The 19,719-nt window shown below is 25.9% G+C and overlaps 1 pseudogene; it reads right to left on the bottom strand.

Annotated features, from left to right (window-relative positions):
- Window positions 1-8,052: 8,052 nt before the first annotated feature.
- On the bottom strand, window positions 8,053-10,242 carry LOC145842886 (ubiquitin carboxyl-terminal hydrolase 14-like; annotated as a pseudogene).
- Between the last annotated feature and the right edge of the window lie 9,477 nt (window positions 10,243-19,719).

Raw genomic sequence — 19,719 nt, 5'->3', positions numbered from 1 at the left:
GTACCTTTGTCTATTACAATGTAAATTCCATTTATAAATATTATTTAAACATCTGACATGTCTCAATCAGTCATCTTAAGTTTACAGACTTGAGAAAGTTTTTTTAATTTGAAGGATTTAAAAAAGTGATCAACTGTATCCATAAAATTAGATTCCGGCCGGATCCGAAACTTTCATTTACGTTAGAATCCGACCGGATTCGTATCTCGACTTAAAATTAGTTTCCACACGAATTCGGATCTAAAAAGTCATTATTCGACTGGATCCGGATACTGTATTCGGTAAATCACTAATTCGAAAGGCTCCGGCCCGCAAAAGACTAAAATTTTCCGAATCCGGCTCGCTGGTTGAAAAACGTTGCCCACCCCTATACTAAAACATAACAAAGTATTACAGTCTGGCTCTAGCATTAATTTTTAGTTTAGAATTTCTATAGATTATTATAGTCTGGTTTAAAATATTTAAGATAAAATCGCAATTAACCAAGCATAGATTTTTAAGAAAAAAAGTTTATTAAAAATAACGTATACGTACACTTTAATTTTAGAAATTATACAAAACTGCTTTTATTGCAACTTTACTATTAAAACTTTTTCAAATTCTCGCGGAAAAACTAAATGGTATCCCTAAAATTATTTTGTGTCTCTTTATTAAAATTTTGTTAAAATATCTTACTAAAAGCATAATAATTGTTATTACTGAAGAAGACTTTTTTACTGTTTAAAAATAACACACATATTAAAGGTTTTTATATGAGTAATATCTGAATTTAGATTCTAAAAATATAATTCAAAATTGTCAAAACAGTGTTTACTGTTAAATTTAAAACCGTAGCTGTTGTATTTATATCATACCTACCTAAAAAAAATTGTTTAAATTTTGTTGTGGAATTTTCTTCAAACGGTTTTCGAAAGTAAAGTTGTTATAACAAGTATTAAATCTAATAGTTTAAAACTTTTACATCATTCGTTAAAACTAGTGCCAGAATTATTTAAAGCACTATGATTAGTGTCAAAAAATTCCCGGCAGTAGGACTGCAGTAAATTAAGATGTTAATTAAAACTATACTACCGGGGATTTTTTAACACCAAACAGGTTTTTACCTAGTCTTCTTGAGACGCTTTGAGATTTAAGTGTAAGATATGTAGTATTTACAACCACCAAACTTACGCCATGCTTAAATTCGAAAAAATATAGTTGTATTTACAAAGTAAACCTAAGCTAAACTATCGTTAGCTTAAATTATATAAATCATAAGCTATAGTACATAATTACAACGTGTATTGATCCACAAACGTCAATAGATAAGCATTTATAATGAATTGAATTAAATTTTTAATGCTCTAAATAAAAGATTACATTAAGATTTTTTAGTAAAACTTGAAATAGTTGATTTTGATTTACAATGCTTATTAAGTTATGAATAATATCTTAAAACTGTTTTATAATGCATCTCATTACAGCTACACAGCTGTTGTATAAGTATTTAACTTTTATATTTATTGACCATTTTTAATAGTTGTTAATATTCTTTTTATTGTTAAACCTAGTTCTTTGTTTTTAATAACTTTGTTAAAACTTTTTTTTTATTAATTTAATAGTAAATGAAAACATATAGATACAGAAAAAAAGTTAAACATATCGTGAAAATACATTAGAATACACAAAACTAAAAACAAACAGTGATAATGCCCATATTTGTAACTAAGTCATAGTGATAATGTTTGCCAATACTATTCAATTTCTATACTTGTAGCTGGTGTTCAACTAGAAACTTTTTGTTTAATTTTTATCTAAGTTTGTATAAAATAAACAGCTTTTTATTTAAATAGAGTAGTTTATATTGTACCTTAAGAAGTCACTATAAATAAACAAACTAAGGTAGCATTTTAAAGTGTTATCTGTATTTATAAATAACTAGTATTTAGACTTCATCTTTGTTTGTTTTATTTTTAGGTAACTTCAAAATGTGCCCTAAAGTAAGTGAAGACAAAAGTTTTATTGATCAAATTGAAAAGAATGTTTTCGATGTAACCCACCATTTTTTGAGATTGATGTTTGAATTAGATGAAAATTATGAAGACAGTAACCCAGCCAAAAAAAGTTTTTTTATCCAGATTCGAACAGAATTGTACAATTTTCTAGTGAAAGATTTAAAAGTTCTACGCGTGAACAGCTTTGATTTTTTGTCTGATGAAGATAAGATTATTCTTTTGTTTGAATCATATGAGAGTAGTGAGTCATTATTTTCTTATGAAAAATTTAAAGATTTTAGTTACTTAATTTCCAAAAAAAATAACCTTCATAAATATAAGCATAACATAAATACAAAATTCACATCAGATTGTAAAGAGTTTGTTGAAAGTATATACAACAAAAAACTTAATTTTCTGACCAAAAAAGACTTTGATATCTTTAATGAAATTAAGTTCCTAAAAAATGAAAAAGGTACAACTCTTTGTTATTCTTACAATGAATTAATAGAAAAAATTCAAAGGCGTACACAGGACTTAATGAGTAGAAAAGTTTCACAATCAAGAATTGATGAGCTTTCATTTAATTACACAAACAATGATCAAACAGGTATCATAAATGATGACTGTGCAATGTGCACTGAAAAATTAAAAATAAATGGTCAAAGATTAACAAGGTTCTATTGTAACCATGCTTTTCATCAAAGTTGTATAACACGCTATTTTAAAAATTATACACCAAGTCATGAAAGTATGGATTTAGTGTCAAATTGTGAAATATCAGAAGATTCAGTGTCATATCAAGTGATGAAAGTATGGATTTAGTGTCAAATTGTGACGAGTCAGAAGATCTAGATGTCACATCAAATGATGAAAGTATGGATTTAGAGTCAAATTGTGACAAATCAGAAGATTTAGATGTCACATCAAATGATGAAAATATGGGTTTAGTGTCAAATTGCGACAAATCAGAAGACTTAGATGTCACATCAAATGATAAAAGTATGGGTTTAGTGTCAAATTGTGACGAATCAGAAGATCTAGATGTCACATCAAATGATGAAAGTATGGATTTAGTGTCAAATTGTGACAAGTCAGAAGACTTAGATGTCACATCAAATGATGAAAATATGGGTTTAGTGTCAAATTGTGACAAATCAGAAGACTTAGATGTCACATCAAATGATGAAAGTATAGGTTTAGTGTCAAGTTGTGACGAATCAGAAGATCTAGATGTCACATCAAATGATGAAAGTATGGATTTAGAGTCAACTTGTGACAAATCAAAAGACTTAGATGTCACATCAAATGATGAAAGTATGGCTTTAGTGTCAAATTGCGATGAAAACGATTCTAATCCGTTTGAACTTGAGTACGAGCCGGTCGATAGAAACTACTGCAGATTTCAATGTCCGTACTGCAACAACTTTTGTTTTTAGATTACTAATTTACTGGAGTAGTTTATTTTGTAAAGGGTCTTGATTTATTTTGTACTCGTTGACTCTTAATAATTATTGTACAAAAAACATAAGTAAAGTGTTTTCATTAAGTTATTGTTTAAAAAAGCTTTTACTTTAACGTCCTTACTATTTAATTTGTGTGAAGGTTTAAAACATTTGATTGTTTTCTTTTTCAGATTGATTTTAATATAAAACAATAAAATTTAAAATAGATTATTTTATTTAAATTGAAACAATATTTTTTACACGTACAGTTTAGTCGTTGTAAATAACTTCCATCTTTCTCATCTATACTGAAATGTTAATTTAGATAAATTTTACTTGATTTGTGTTTATAAGTAATAAATTGCTAAAGCGAACTTCTGCATATTTCATACATACTTGTATTTAAACATAGGCAAAAAAAAGTTTGAACGAGTTTAACTAGATCAAAATTAGACTTAAACTAAAAAACTAGAAGTCGTAGTAGAGTCCAGTAGCAACGCGTGGTATTCCATTGGCCTGCAGAAAACTACTCATTTTTCAACTTTAGTACTATAGGTTTAAGTAATAACTTGTATCGTTTTTACCCATATAAAATAAACTAACAAAATCTAGACTTTGTCAATATGAAAAACCGTTTGATAGTTTTTTTTGATTAGATAAATATGGAATTTAAAATATCTTATTTTAAACTATTAAAAATATCTCAATTGCTAATCATCGAAGCTAAAAATTAAGTGCTTGAAAAAAAACACATTATAACTTGAAAAAAAGTCTCAAAAAATTAAAAATAGTTATATTTTCTAGTAAATAAAAAAAAAAAACCTTTAGAACTGCACTTTTCTTAGTAAAAAGTATTTGTCTGCTATCTGTTATTCGAAGCTTTTCAACTTTTCATATTTCTGATAGCTAAACTGTCAAAATAGTTTGAAGTGTAGAAGATCTCTGCATTTTACTAACTATTCAATCTATAAAATAGATCGTAAAGCTTCTTTAAAACAGTTTGCAACAAAAATTATGAAATAAGCTTTCAACTCTATTTTCAGCAAATTAAAGTCGTTAATTTTTCATGTTTTACTTAAAATTACAAGTTTAAAAAGAACTCATTGAATCAAAAGTTGTAAACATTTTAAAAACGTAAATATAAGAATTTTTACACAATAGTTAGAATTGTATCAGTTGTTTGTTTTAATTTATGTACAAGCAAACTTTGTGTACAAGCATTGTGAAAACAAAGTTATCAATATACCACAGGTTCAAAAACTCAATTTTCTTGAGTTTTAAACTATCAGTTTTTCTGCTATTATCTAGTATATATTTAATAATCAAAGACAAAAAGTGTTTATGCTGCTATTTTAAACAAAATCCTAGTCTTGTTTAGTGACCAAAACTATTATAAGTTTTATCAAACTAAACATTTTAATTAAGGACCAAGAACAAAACTTGGTCAGAACTCATTCAAGTTTCAACGTTTAATCAACATTTCAAATTATTTAGTGTCATCAAAGGTGCAGGTTTAATTTAGTTGGTTACATGACTATAGAACTAACGACACTTCAAGATTTTATAAATACCGTTAGGATGCCAAATTTCAAAATAAATTAAATTAAAAAGTTTATAAAACGATCTTGTATATAAACATCAAGGCAAATATGTGACTCCAACGGATAAATTCTCCTTTATTTAGATACCAGTTATCTAAAAATAACTCGTTAAACTTGAAAATTAGAGCTCGAAAACCCTCGAACTTTCGTATATTTCTTATAAAGTCCATGATAATAAACAAAAGATCTAATATTTTACTTAATATACCTTAAAAATGTGTTAATCACGCTTGAAGTATTTTAATGTGAATAAGTAAGACTAAATAAAGTAATAATAAAGACTATGTTGAAACCGTTCTTTAACCATTAATAAAACATATAGTTTTTTTATAATCAATAAGTATATTATTATACATTTTTTTATTTAATACATGCCAAACCTTTGTATGAAGTTGTTTATTTTAAATAACAAACATATTTTACATTTTTTACATAAAGAGTTTACTGTAAATCGTTTGTTTGTGTATTAGACTGTCTTTTATGTTAATAGAAATTATTTATTTTTGTATTTGTTTGTTTTTATGCTGAGTTTTACTCATATAAACGTTTTTAGTTAGGTTTGTAGCTTAGAATTTTTAATTGTTGTGATTAAAGAAACATTTAAGCTTACACAGTAAAAACTATAGTAAAGCATAAAAGAAAGTATCTTTATTTGTGTTATAATTCTTAACATGTTGTAATTAACTGCTAAAATCGTTAAAAATTAAAAAAAAAGTTTTACTTATAAAGGCATCATAACTTATAATTTTTTTAAATTTTTTTATTTGTTTTCTTCAGATTCTAATGCATTAAAGAAGATTAAAACCAAATAAGGAATAAATTTTCTTTGTGCTTCTAATTATTAACATAAATTAGTTTATAAACGTTGTATATGATAAACTCTAAAGATAAGAAAACTTTTACACCTTAAGCAGTAACTTGCTAAGTATTGAACAAAAATTATGAAAATATTCTTTGATTCCTATGTTAAATGAGATCTATATTTATATTTTACAAAATATATTTCGACAATGCTAACTAGATATAATTATATCACTTTTAATGTTTGCATTCTTAACCTGTTCATTATTTTTTCTTTTTTATAAAACGTTTGTATGAAAAGTTTAGAAAGCATTTGCATTTTATTATAAAAATAAATTGAAGACTATTAAATGTTAGAGACTAATATATCTTTAGTTGACCTCTTATTAGTCGTTAATTAACGTATTTTCAAAGTTAGTTTTTCAAAATAACATTTGAAAATCAAATTTATCCTTTGATCGTTAATAGGTCTTAAAAAAACTAAAGGAGATTGGTAGAATTAGTTTTGTAAAGTTTCACAATACTTTCAATTTTGACTTAGTTTGTTAACCGTTAAAAATGTTAAAATTTTATTTGTCAATAGTCTTTTCATGGTGTTGCTACATTTTCAGTGAGATCAATTATGCTTTAAATTCTTTATAATATATTTTTTGTCGTTCCCGGAACAAATTTTAATATCTTTTCTTTGAAGTTTTTATTATGTTAGAAGTGAAGCAGTGCTTTTAGTATAACCTTTTTGGGGTTTCTAAAGTACTTTTAGTTTACTGAAGAAAGTAATAACTATTAACTTCTGGCTTGCAAAAATTATAAAACTGTTTTAAGAATCACATAACAATCTAACTTGTCCTGGACTGATTTTAGAAAAACTTTTCATATATAAAAATTGTATAGATTAACCCAATAGCAATAGGTAACTACAAACTAAGCATTCTAAAAACTTTTTTTTGTGTTAAAATTCCCCACCTTTTAATTCAAAATATTAGTTTTAAACGAACTATAATTTACATTTAAAAAACTTATAGCCTAACACTTGTTACCTTGGTTTTTTAAAATATGTAAAAATATCATGATAATACATTAATAGTAACATAAGGCAGTTTTATTTGTAAATTTTACACTGGTTGACACACTTTCTACCAACTTTTTTAGTGAAAATTTTGTTATCTTTAAAAATACAGAGATATTCATAAAAGTAGAATTATAATAAAATTTGCAACAAATTTTAAAGTTGCTATTTTCAAAAAAATACATAATTCACCAGTTAAAAAACAGTATCAAAAAACCTATTCACTTAAATAAGTTCGCAGCGGTTTCTTAGTTAAATGACTATTTTGTATATCAACCTACTTTCCTAATTGAACCTATACAGAAGTTAAGTTTTATAGTATATACAGTACAATTCAATTATTTTACTTGTATAAACTTGGGTTTTTTACTTGTAAAATATTTATCAAAAAGAATTTTAATCAGATGTTAATACAAAGTTTTCCAAAAATATTTTGTAAAAAAAAGCTAAAATTTTTTTTTATTTTAATGTTATACACAGTGACCAATTTTTTCCGTTTTTTTAATAGTATTTCTTAAGGTTAGAAAAACTTTTATGGATAGTTTCCACAAAACCCATCAAATGACTTATGATACAAACTTTAGTATATAATCTAATACATTATAATAATAATAACATGATACTAGGGTTTTTGATACTAGGGCTCAAACTATTTTGCATGATCCATAAAAAGGAAAATAAACAATAACAAGTTTTAAAGACAGAAAATAATTATGGAGAACATTAATGTACATAGTAATGAATAAAGAATAAACGAAAGATGTTTTAATAACATATTTAGATTTTTAATTACTATTTTAACTTTTTTTTTTATGTTTATGATTGTCTTAAATTAGGTAGTGAACTTATTTACAAAACTATATTTTAAATACTTGTATAAATAAAACAGCTATGAAAAACATTTGCATTTTTTATTGAAAAAAACAATAGTATAATTATTTCTAATAAATAGTAGCTTCTAAAAAACAGCATCTATAAAATACTTAAATTTTACTTTGGTCAGAAACAACCTGTTTATCAACATTAAGTTCTCATTACAAGAAACTAAAAAAACAGTTAACAAAACAATTCTTATTAGACTGTGTTTAAGATACATAAAAATTAAAATCATATAGTTGTTTGAGAACTTAGAAAAATTTAGATGCATTCAAACATTCAATTGTTTTTTAGTTGGTATTCATGGAAACGGCGTCCCCGGCGACCTGATTGGCTGCGTCCTGATTCATTTTGTCCTGTATGAGCTTAGCATCTTTCTTGCTCATCCTCTTGAGCCCGTACAGCAGAATGTAGGCGACGTGCCAGTCAACACCGCCCGACAGCTTCAACACTTCCTCGCTTGATACCGCCGTCACATCGTCGTCATCGCATTTCACCCAATCGTCTGTTGTGTGAGAGTTTTAACACAAACTATCATTTATTAAATGATTTTCTTGTAAGGGATTTTTTTAAGGTTTCAATTACTAGTACATGTTTATTGTATAGTCTAAAAAAATAATACAAATAGTTAGAGTAAAAATTTTATTATAACTATTTGAAAATATAAATTTAAGCGTTTGTTAACATAGATCTGAGCGAAAAAGTTCCCTGGAATATATAATGATAACAAAATAAGCCAATAGATATTATAAAATAGAAACTAAAGTAGGTATATATATATATATATTGTTTATCGAAAATATACACCTACTTTAGCTTCAATTCATCCTTACAGTATTTATGAAGTGTTTTAAACCCGTTAACACACAGAAACATGTGTTGTGTAATAAAAAAAAATAATGATTAATATGTAACACTCAATTGTATAACTTTTGCCTGTGAATCTGTTTATGCATAATTATTGTATTATTTTTAGATTGCGGTAAGAAGCATTTAAAACTCGCTATTATTCTACCTTCTTGAACACGGAGCCAGCAATATAATGTCCGCTAGACGATGATCTTCCCTGGTGGGTTATGATAGCTTGAAGTTCGTAATAGCCGCTGTTGCTTGATCCGACATCTGAATAATTATGTAAAAAAAGCTACTAGCTTTACAAAATATAATTACATAAAATTAAATAACTATATAAAATAACATGGTTGTTTAATTTGCGTATAACAACCTGCTAGCATGAAAAAAACTTAGTACTCTAGTAAGCTAATGAAACATAAAAACATACTAATGTACTATTAATGATGACACATGTGTGTTTATATTTCTTATGAGACGTATGTGTTACAATAGTGCTTTGCAATTTATAATATATTTTCTTTATGACAGTCATGCTACTCTATCTACATTATAAAACTTTATAACACTGAACAAGCACGATTCAAAGTCAACAATCAACTCTCACCGTTGTCAAAAGAGTAATTTTCGTAATCCAAAAGCTCCTTCTTCGCGCACGCGTCCTTCACACTTGGTTTCTTGTTTCCGGAGAGGGCCGCTTCGGCCTTCGCTTCTTCCACCGCCTCGAACTTTTCCCGCTGCGGCTTCAACCTGTTCTGCAGTTCGGTGGTGCACAGCTCGTACGCGTCAAAGCTCATAGGAAATTTCACATCCTGACAAAATTTTTATTATGTTATTGTTGTTTACCATTACAGCAATTTCTTTACAAAGTACTTTTTAAAAGCAACAACTGAAACAACAACACAGGAAGTTTTGTTTAACATGGGATGTTTAATATCGTTATAAAAAGATAAGTTATAATTATAACTTGTTTAAAATAAAATTTTACATCTAGATGATTAACTATTACAAATTGAATTAGAAACATCTGTAATTTCCAAGCTATAGCTTTAAAAACAAGCAAGACTAACCTTAAGTATTTTTGCGTTGACTGATCCTTTTTCTTTATAGAAGAATCTCAACATTTGAACGCAGAGATACCCTGGGAGTCGATTTATTTTGCTCTGAAATATTTACAGTTACAAGCTGTTAAACATAAAAAAATCAAAAAGTATAAAGCTTTCAATAATAAAAAAAACATAAGCTAAAAAAACTAAAAAGATCACAACCAAAATATTGCTTTTTTAATTTTAAAAAACTAACAGTTTTTTCGTATTTAGCATTTCTTCCAAGCGTGGGAGAATTTTTTTCTAACTCTTCTTTGAGTTTTGACTTGACTCCGGTCATGAGATATTTAACCTGAAACAAACATTATATTACAAATACTATTGAAACTATTGTTTTCAGGATTGTGCCTTGAAATTTTCAGCAGAACACCAAAAGTATAAGGTAGTAAGTATAAAGCTACGACTAGCAATGATTTCAATTTCTAATAAGACCTCTTGATTGATGAAGCAGTTGAGCTGAAGTGAATTTTCCACGCCATGAGTTGCCGCTTCGTCTTTTGCTCCTTCATCCATGCATTTCATGCTAAATATATTTTATATTTAAATTGATAGTGAACAGTTCATGTTTGAATGGTATTAACCATAGCTAGTAAGCATTTAACTTTTGGGTATGCGGTAATTTAAACTCTTACTATTCAAACTTTAGAACTTAAAGAAAAAAATTTAAGTTAACGTAAAAAACTTCTTTTTTTTCTATACTTTCATTATTGCCATAATCTTTTACTAAATTTATAGGATTATTCTTTTTTTTATTTTTTTTAGTTTAATTTTGAGATAATAGTAAAAGAAGTGTGCGACTCGATAACCAAAAGGTTCTTCGTGCACCAGGTCCAGGAACTAAATTTTTTTCGCATTTTTTTTGTCATTAATAAACTTACAATAAATATGTTTTAAATATGTTTTAATTCTAGTTCAACCGCGTCCGAATTAATTAAAAAACAAACTACCTTCTAAGCATAGACTTTAAAAATAACTTTTGGGCGAAAATCAATTTTTTGGTGAAATTATTTAAACTGCTTTAAGTTTTTTATTTAAATAGGTTATTGATTACATTAAAACTACAAAGTAAAATAACAATACAGAACTTTTCTCAAACTAATATTTTTATGCTTTATTAATTTTGATCAAGTGTTTAAAAGTATACTTTATACTTATTTTTTAAATTTAGTGTTTTATAAATAGTATTGTTTATTGAACGAAAAAAAAATCGCTCAAATATTTGGTCCTAGGACCTACTGGACGGTAAAACCTTTATTCATACACCAGGATACAGTTTAATGTCATGTCCAAGGCAATATAATGATAATAGTATGTTTATATTTTATAGCATACTAGTTATACATGTTTTAAAATTAAATATCCTATTAACACTTACCTTTTGTTAAAGGCAGACAATGGCTCGAGAATATTTTGGGACATGAAGGAGGTGAATAAGATGATGGGTGAGAAACAAAACTGGATGTACAAGAAAGTAAATCAAAACATTAGTTTTTGTATTAGGGTAATGACATTTAACAACATTAACTACAAGCTTTGCTAAGACTTAAATAGCTTACATTTTTTTGCATTTGGTTTTGAAAATAATTTTACTTAAATAGCAAAAACTAGCTGCAAGAAAGTTTTATTTAGCTTATTTAAACATTTCTTATAAATAATTTTTCTCCTATTAAACATAGTTTAAAGATTCGCCATCATTATTGTTGCTTATCATGAAACGAACTAAAGTATTACAATCTTGCTTGACCATTAAATCACAATACAAACAATGTGAAAAAAAATTCAACAACAAAATACACATTTAGTTTTGTAATCGATAAGTTAAATAAATATTGAAATCATGCAAAACATATTTTGTTCACATATTTTAACAAACACAAGCTTAAACATATAATTTCTATATAGATAAACATTTGTAGGAAGGAAGTTAAAATCACTTAAAAGACTTATTTAAAGCACTTGTCGTTTAATTAAGACAAAATTTTCAGGAGTATTCCGAAGACATAGGTGTGAAAGAATTAATTTTGAAAAAATTGTCAAAAGAACTATTCAATTTTAGAAAAGGCAAAAAAAAAATTAATTTAGGATAGGATGATTAACCTTATAGAAAACTAATTTAGTGATACTTTATAACTTTATTTTTTAATATTTTGAGATAACCGTAACTCTAATTAAGTATATAAAGTAAATTTAAATTATAGTAAATAAAACTAGTATTTTCTAATAAATAAGTTTTTTAATTTGTTTATAAGTATAACAAATAACAAATAAATGAAAATTGAAGACTAAAAATATAAAAATATGAGTTTAATCTATCTATCTATCGTTTTAACTTAGATTAAAGATTAATTTTAATATTTTAAAGTTAAATTTGTATTGTGTCCTATCCTAATTTCAAAATCTGTTGTTTAATAGTTATAAATAACTTACACTACTATATTTCTATAACAATTTAACACAACTATTATACTTTTGAAATAAAAAATATCAAAAGAACATTTTAATGAAATAAAAACAAAGAACAGCCTTAGAAAGTTTAGTAATAACTTGTTTTGAGTGTGAAACTCTAATAATTTAGAAATTAGAGTATCTAAATTATTTTTTTTAATATCCATTTTAATAGAAACCTATTTAAAACTGCTTGATATTTTTAACAATTCTACTTTTAAAATAGCTTACAAAAATTTATATTTTAGCAGATATTTTAAAACTTTGTGTTAGAAGTAATAAACTTGAGACAAGCTTTAGATTTAGAGGTTCATAACCTGTTTAATGTATGAAACAAAAAGATAAAAACCTTTTTATTTTGTACTAGTAAGTCAAATATTTGACTGTCTACTTTATTATTTAGTTAATGTTTATTTACTAAGTTTGAACCATAAAAATAATTTAAGTAGATCATTCTGAAATAATATTTTTGACGCTTTATGTTGTAGACATACTTAAGAAATATTTTACAAGTTTACGAAAAGGTGAACTTAGAAACACATAAAAATTATTAACTTATATTTCTGTTAGAGTGTTTTTAGAGTTAGAAGTCGGAAATCAAAACTGTACAAGACTGCTATTTGCGTTAAGTTTTAGTAAAGAAAATTTTAGTACAAAAGTCTGAATTTTTGGAAGCCGATCATTTCTAACCCGTTCACTTCTAACCCGATAATTTCTAACCCGATAACTTCTAACCCGATCACTTCTAACCCGATCACTTATAACCCGATTATTTCTGACCCTATCACTTCTAACTCGATCGTTTCTAAACCGATCACTTCAAACCCGATCATATCTAACCCGATAATTTCTTACCCAATCACTTCTAACCCGATCACTTCTAACAAGATCATTTCTAACCCGATCATTTCTAACGCGATTTAATCCAATCATTTCTAACCCGATCATTTCAAACCCGATCATTTCTAACCCGATCACTTCTATCCCGATCGTTTCTAACCTGATCATTTTACTTGTTTATTTTATATTTATTTTTTATTCTGGATTTCATACAAAAACTAACTAGTCTTAATAAAGTTATTAAAATAATTTCTAATTTTATTTTTAGTTTCTTTAAAACATTATGATTTTAATGTGTTACGTAAAAAACAAAGATAGTATAAATTTTAATTTTAGTATCAACGTAACATAAGTTTGATTTATTTTTGTCACCTCATTTTTTGATGTTTTATCCTACACATAATTTAACTTTTTTTCATTATTTTATATTTTTATGTTCTTTCAATCTATTTTAACAGACGTTTTTCGTTAATCATATACAGTTCACTATTTTGTTTACTTTACAATATTTTGAACTATTCTTAGTAAGATTTGAAAGTAAGCAGTTATAACTATATTTAAATTGAATCTTATAATGATTCACGTGATTATAAAAATTTTAATATAAGCAAGTTTTTAAAAAGTAAACTTTTACAATTGTAATATTCGATACAAAAACCTTAATATTACGGTATAAAAACTACATTGTAAGTTTGTTATAAATGTTGTATTATTGCTGATTAATGTATTAACGTTTTATAATATGTTAGTTTTAAGTTTTAAATTGTTAAACAACTTGCATAGGCCTATTAACATAATGGAGTTCAAACAAACACTAGTAGAAATTAAATATATTTCTTAAATTAAGTGAAAATGCATTATTTTTAGGTATAACCTAGATATAAGAACAGTTATGTCATATAACAAACCGCAAAAGTAGGTTACGTCGATTGACCGTCTTGATTTCACATCATTAATAAATTTCTACTTAGTCCTAGAGAAAAAAAAGTCACTAATATAGTAATTAAACAGACATTTTTATTTGTATAACAAGTCCGAGGTTAATCTCGCCCAGGTAATCTTCTTTAAAACCGTCACTTAAACCTATATATGTACAAAATGTTTCAATTACGACTTAAATTAGTACTTTAGTTGACAAAAAATTCTTTAGATTTTACTTTAATATGAACACTTGAAATAACGTAAGTAAAATCGAAATAAGTACTGAAAAAACAGTTTGAAATAAAGTAACAAATTAACTAAAGTTAGACTAAGTATAACTAGAAGCAGAAGTTTATAAAAACTTCATCAAGTTCTTTGTTTTCTTTAATCAACTATTTTTTCAGACGGCAACATATTTACTTTTTATTCATTACAGTAAAGCCAGCTTGAAGTCTATTGACTTTATTCTCGGTGTTTTTTTGCATCTCTAAATTTCTATAACTGTTATGAGTTTTTTCTTCATTAGAAATTTAAACCTATATTAGAATTTCACAATACAAACAAATTTTATTCTTTCATTATAAGTTTTTTAATTATATAAATTAATCAAATAACTTATACTTATAAATTCATGTTTAATTTTTGCTAATAATGTTAAGTTTTTGTTTTTTTGGAAACCTGTGAAACAATAACTTTTAAGGATATAAAGAAACTTTTTAAAGAATTTTTTACTATTTATCGAGAGAAACTGTTTTATGCAATTTTTAATATTTCATGATAATGTAAATTTATTTTGCTCTGTATACATCATATTTTGAAAGAAAACAAAAACAATTCAATAAGAGTTCGACACTTAACAATTATAGTTAATTTTATTTTATGATATATCTTATTTAATCTTTAGATATAATTTACCGTTGGCTAAAAGAAAGAAAATTAAATTCAAGTTTAAGTAAATAAAAGGTTCTAAATATCAAAATAACTGTACCTCTACTTTTGACTTTGTATTTAATAGTATACACTTAGGTTTTAAGAACTTAAAACTTAATAATAATAATAAACGAAACAAACATACTAAATACGATTACTAAATTTTGTTAACTGTATTTTTTCAAGTGTCATATATACTGATACTAATATTCTTGAAAAGTTGTATTTAATATGAATTCGCCCTAAATTTAAATGCAACTTGCCAATCTGGTCTCCATACTTGAAAAATATATATTGACCATATAGAATCTCTTCAAAGAAAAAGTACGGGGTAGTCTTTAACGGCTGCAATACTCATTATATTTCTTACATTGACGACTATCAAACTTAATGTTTAATTTTTAGAATTCAAAAGACTTATATTTTTCCTAATACTTTTTAAAACTAATTTACTACAGTTAATTTATAATCCATTTTTGAACCTTATTAAAATAATTAATTATCACGAAAAATTCGTTCAGTCATAATTATCTTTCAGTTTAAATGTGTTAAAATGACTGAACGAATTTTTCGTGATAATTAATTATTTTAATAAGGTTCAAAAATGGATTATAAATTAATTGTAGTAAATTAGTTTTCAAAAGTATTAGGAAAAATATAAGTTATTTGAATTCTAAAAATTAAATATTAAGTTTGATAGTCGTCAATGTAAAAAACATAATTAGCTTTCAAACAAAACTAATTTTTGCAAAAAAAAAAGAACATCTTTGATTTAAGTTAACTTGATTAAAAAAAAAATACTTCGTACTAGAAAATATCAGTAATTTAACAAGTTTTTAAACTTATAAACTATTGATTTAATATGTAGAAATTGGTTCATTCTATAACTTAATTTTATTAGCAGCGCGTTTCCTCTTTAAATATTAAACCGTTTTTCAAAACTTTCGGTAGATATTTATTTGACCTGTATTCTTTATGTGCTTTAGACTTTAAATTTTTGATTTAGTGGTTAGTCAATGAACTTAATTTTTTTTTTTACAATTGTCTGCACTCTGCACCTTAATTCAAATAATGTTTATTTTAATAGTATGCTTCGCAGAGCGACAAAATTAATTGATAAAAAAGCCATAAAATACCAAACGGTTGCACAAGTAATAATATATTTTTCTTTCTTGACGTAACCATTTAGTTTTTTTACGAATTTTCAACTACTTTTTTAAAGCAAAGGTATATTGAATAAAGTTTGGTTAAAAAAATATGTTTTTATTTTTAGACTTATTTCGTCAAGTAAAAGGAATTGAAAATCCATGCTAAGGAAACTATATAGTTTACAATCGCTACATTTACGCCATTATATAAATCTGACAACTCAGCATTAGACTATTAATAGTTTATTCTAAAAGTGTATTCTACTAGAAAATTTCTACTAACAACATTGAGTCAATTAAAGTTAGAATGTTTTGGTACGATGTTCAGCTTTAAATGAAAGTAAAAGATATATTACTAAATATAAAAACCGCTAAATTTTTTTAAGATATTAGTTAGAAAATTTTATTCACTCGTTGCAAATATTTATTGTGGGCTACTACTTTCTCGTAAGTCCTGGACAAGATGTCAAAACGTATCCAAGTGGTGTGGAAACTGGAAACCGAAATAACCGAAAGGTTTTTCGTGCACCAGGCTCTAGTACTAAACTTTTCAATTGTTTTTTTATCCTTTAATAAACTGATAAGAAACATGTTTTTTAAAGTTAATTTAAAATCTGTTGCAACCGCGTCCGCATTAATTAAAAAACAAACTTTTTTATTAGCTTACTTAGATTTTAGAAATAATTTTGGGCGAAATACAATTTTTTGGTGAAATTATTTAAACTGCTTTGAGTATGTATTTAAAAAAATGTTGTTTACATAAAAACTACTATACATTTTAGTTTAATTCTTAATGATTGTAGTATTCCATTGATAAAATTTTATGTTTAGTAAATGTATATTGCTTACAGCTCTTATTAGTCAAAGTAATGATATCTGATTTTGTAAGCTATTTTTTATTATTTCAATCTGGCAAAATAGGTATTTGGAAAAACACATATTTAGATATCATTACTTATTATAAAGTTGGTAATTTAACTGACAACATATAGTAATAAATATTTTGTTGTCACAATTGAATTAAATGAATGAATAATCTTAATTGGTTTAAGCATATTGAAACATTGAAACACAGTAATAAATTAAAGTTATTTAAGACAGTATGTATTTTATACAAAAATATTTGAATTAAATTTCATCTTAAATTTACTTTTCTAGTGATTCATGGATTACTGGGGTGGGGGTAAGTATAATTGAAATTACTGGGATTAATAGACCAATCAATGGTGGTTATGTTGACTGGGTGTGAGCGAAATGGTTTGGTATTGGTTTTTGATCAAGCAAGTTTTTATTTATTTATATTTTCTGCCAGTTTATTTTTAGTATGACTATTATTTTATTGTAAAATAATGGTTAGTTTTACTATATGATTAATAAAAGTGTCTGAACATGTATGATTAAAATTAGTTTTTACTTTCAAGTAGATTTATTAAGTAGTTTATCTATTGTTTATTTAAGTAGTTGTTCAGTTTTATTTTTATTCATTTTTAAAAGCATTTACAGGGTTGCCACTTTATCTAGAAACTTGGAGTTTGAGAAATTTTGAAAAAAATCTGGAATTTTAAACAAATTTTACATGTTAAGTAAAAAAATCTACCATATAGATAAAAAAATTTGTCATCATCAAAAATTTTTTTATTGAAATACACATTTGAAGTAGCTTTACTATATCTTTTTCATTTTTATATAATATTTAATACAGTTTTTCACCTCAAATTAAGTTTAAACTAAAAATAGACCCAAAGTAAATACTTGAAAAAACCTGGAAGAACTTTTGAAAACCTGGAGAAAATTTGCTAAAAGTCAGTGGCAACCCTGCATCTGCATTTAGTTGTACATTTATAAGTATGATTTTAATTTTGTAGTTATTTTAATTTTTATTTATTTATTTTCTTAAATGCATCTGACAATTTTTAGTGTGAGAAATAGTTATTGCAGCTGAGTGATTTATATGTTTTAAAAATATCAGCAAATACTAAATAGTTTTACTTTTTTATACATACAAGCCCATATATATATATAGATTTTATAGAAATATGTTATGCTCTACAGTCCTATAACTTCATATAATCAGGACAGTTTAAGGTCAGTCAGGACATAGGGTTGCCATACACTCAGGATGTTTTGTGGTTTTTGAATATTATTTTGGGATAACTCAGCGTAACTCAAGATGTTTAGAATTTCATTTTAAACTTTGGCTGACTCAGGATAGTTTATTTTTAATAAAAATCTCAGGATATTTTTAGCTATTTTTGATAATCTCAGGATATATTTTTTCTAGATTTTTAATGAGATTGAGTTGATTTAGTTTCAATAATGGTTATTTTATAACAAACATTTTTAAATTTTATTTTTTTAATTTTTGAAAGTTAAAAAAGACTTAAGAAAATGAAAAAAACTCATGATGACTCTGGACAGTATTAGTCACGTTAAACAGTTTTTTTAATTAAAAGTAGCAATTTGCAACCCTGTTTTAAACTTGAATTTTAGTAATGCTACTCTTTTTTGTGTTTTGTGTTTTAGCTTTCTGTTGTTATGTTACTAATCATTAGCAACCAGTTATATATAAAGATATATATTTAACTGGTTCAATAACTTAAGTAATAAATCAACTTCAAAGTTTATCAAATTTGATATAGTTAGCTTTTATCCAGACATCTCAGCAAAGATTTTGGAAAATTCCTTTAACTTTGCTGCAGGCCTAACTGTAATCACAGAAAACTAAAATCAGTTCAGACATTGCTGCAAATAAGTACTGTTCTACAAAGGTGAACCATGGTCGAAAAAGCATAACAAGAACAGCTTTAATGTACCAATGGGAAGCTTCCATGGGGCAGAAAATTGCAAACTGGTTGGTCTATATTCTTAAGTATATTAAAGAAGTAAAAGATATTTAGTGATGGTAACTGTGACAATGGTTTAGCAGTGGTGGACATTCTACTAGGACTAAATATGGAGAGCAAAGTTAAACAGCTAAGAAAAGTTTTCAAAAACATTGGTATTGATGTTACCATTGAAGCCTATCCGTTTGTAACAGACTTCTTAGATGTAACTTTAGATCTACAAAATGAAAGCCACAAGCCGTATAAAAAACCATGCTTATACAATTTATGTAGCATTGTTAAAACACATACCTGTTGCAGTGAATAGCTGAATCCAAAAGATTTCTAGCGGTCAAAACATTTTCAAGGAAATAACCCAAGAATACTAGGAAACTATAAGAGCAAGTGGCTACAAGTTAGCCATTTATACAAGAAGGTCCAATTTAATTTGTCAAGCACTATCGACCAGAACTTTTTATATAATCTTTAATAAATAATATCTTATGCACAATATTACGTCATACTGTTTTTTGTTTTTTTTTGTATAACTTTTGCATCTATGTTTAGTAAATGCTTTATATTTTTAATTCAACTGGCTGATGATTAAGGTGTCTAGTCTTATGAAACATATGTACCAGTATTTTCAAAATCTCAATTGTCCAATAAATTATTTAAAAGCTCTTTAAGTGGGCTCAGTAGAAGGTGTTCAAGTTTAAATAATAACCTTATTATATAAATATTATTTATCTAATTATATAAAAAACTATAATTTATACAGCTGTTTCACACATAAAACAGGGTTGCCACACACTCAGGGAATTCAGGGAAACTCAGGGAATTTTGGCATTTTTCTTTTAACTCAGGGAAACTCAGGGAAGTTTTGATTTTTTCTC

The sequence above is a fragment of the Thalia democratica genome, chromosome 8 (genome assembly GCF_965202585.1).
Source record: "Thalia democratica chromosome 8, ktThaDemo2.hap1.1, whole genome shotgun sequence".
NCBI lineage: Eukaryota > Metazoa > Chordata > Thaliacea > Salpida > Salpidae > Thalia > Thalia democratica.
The sequence above is the reverse complement of the archived record's forward strand: the minus strand, read 5'-3'. Positions and strand labels throughout refer to the sequence as shown.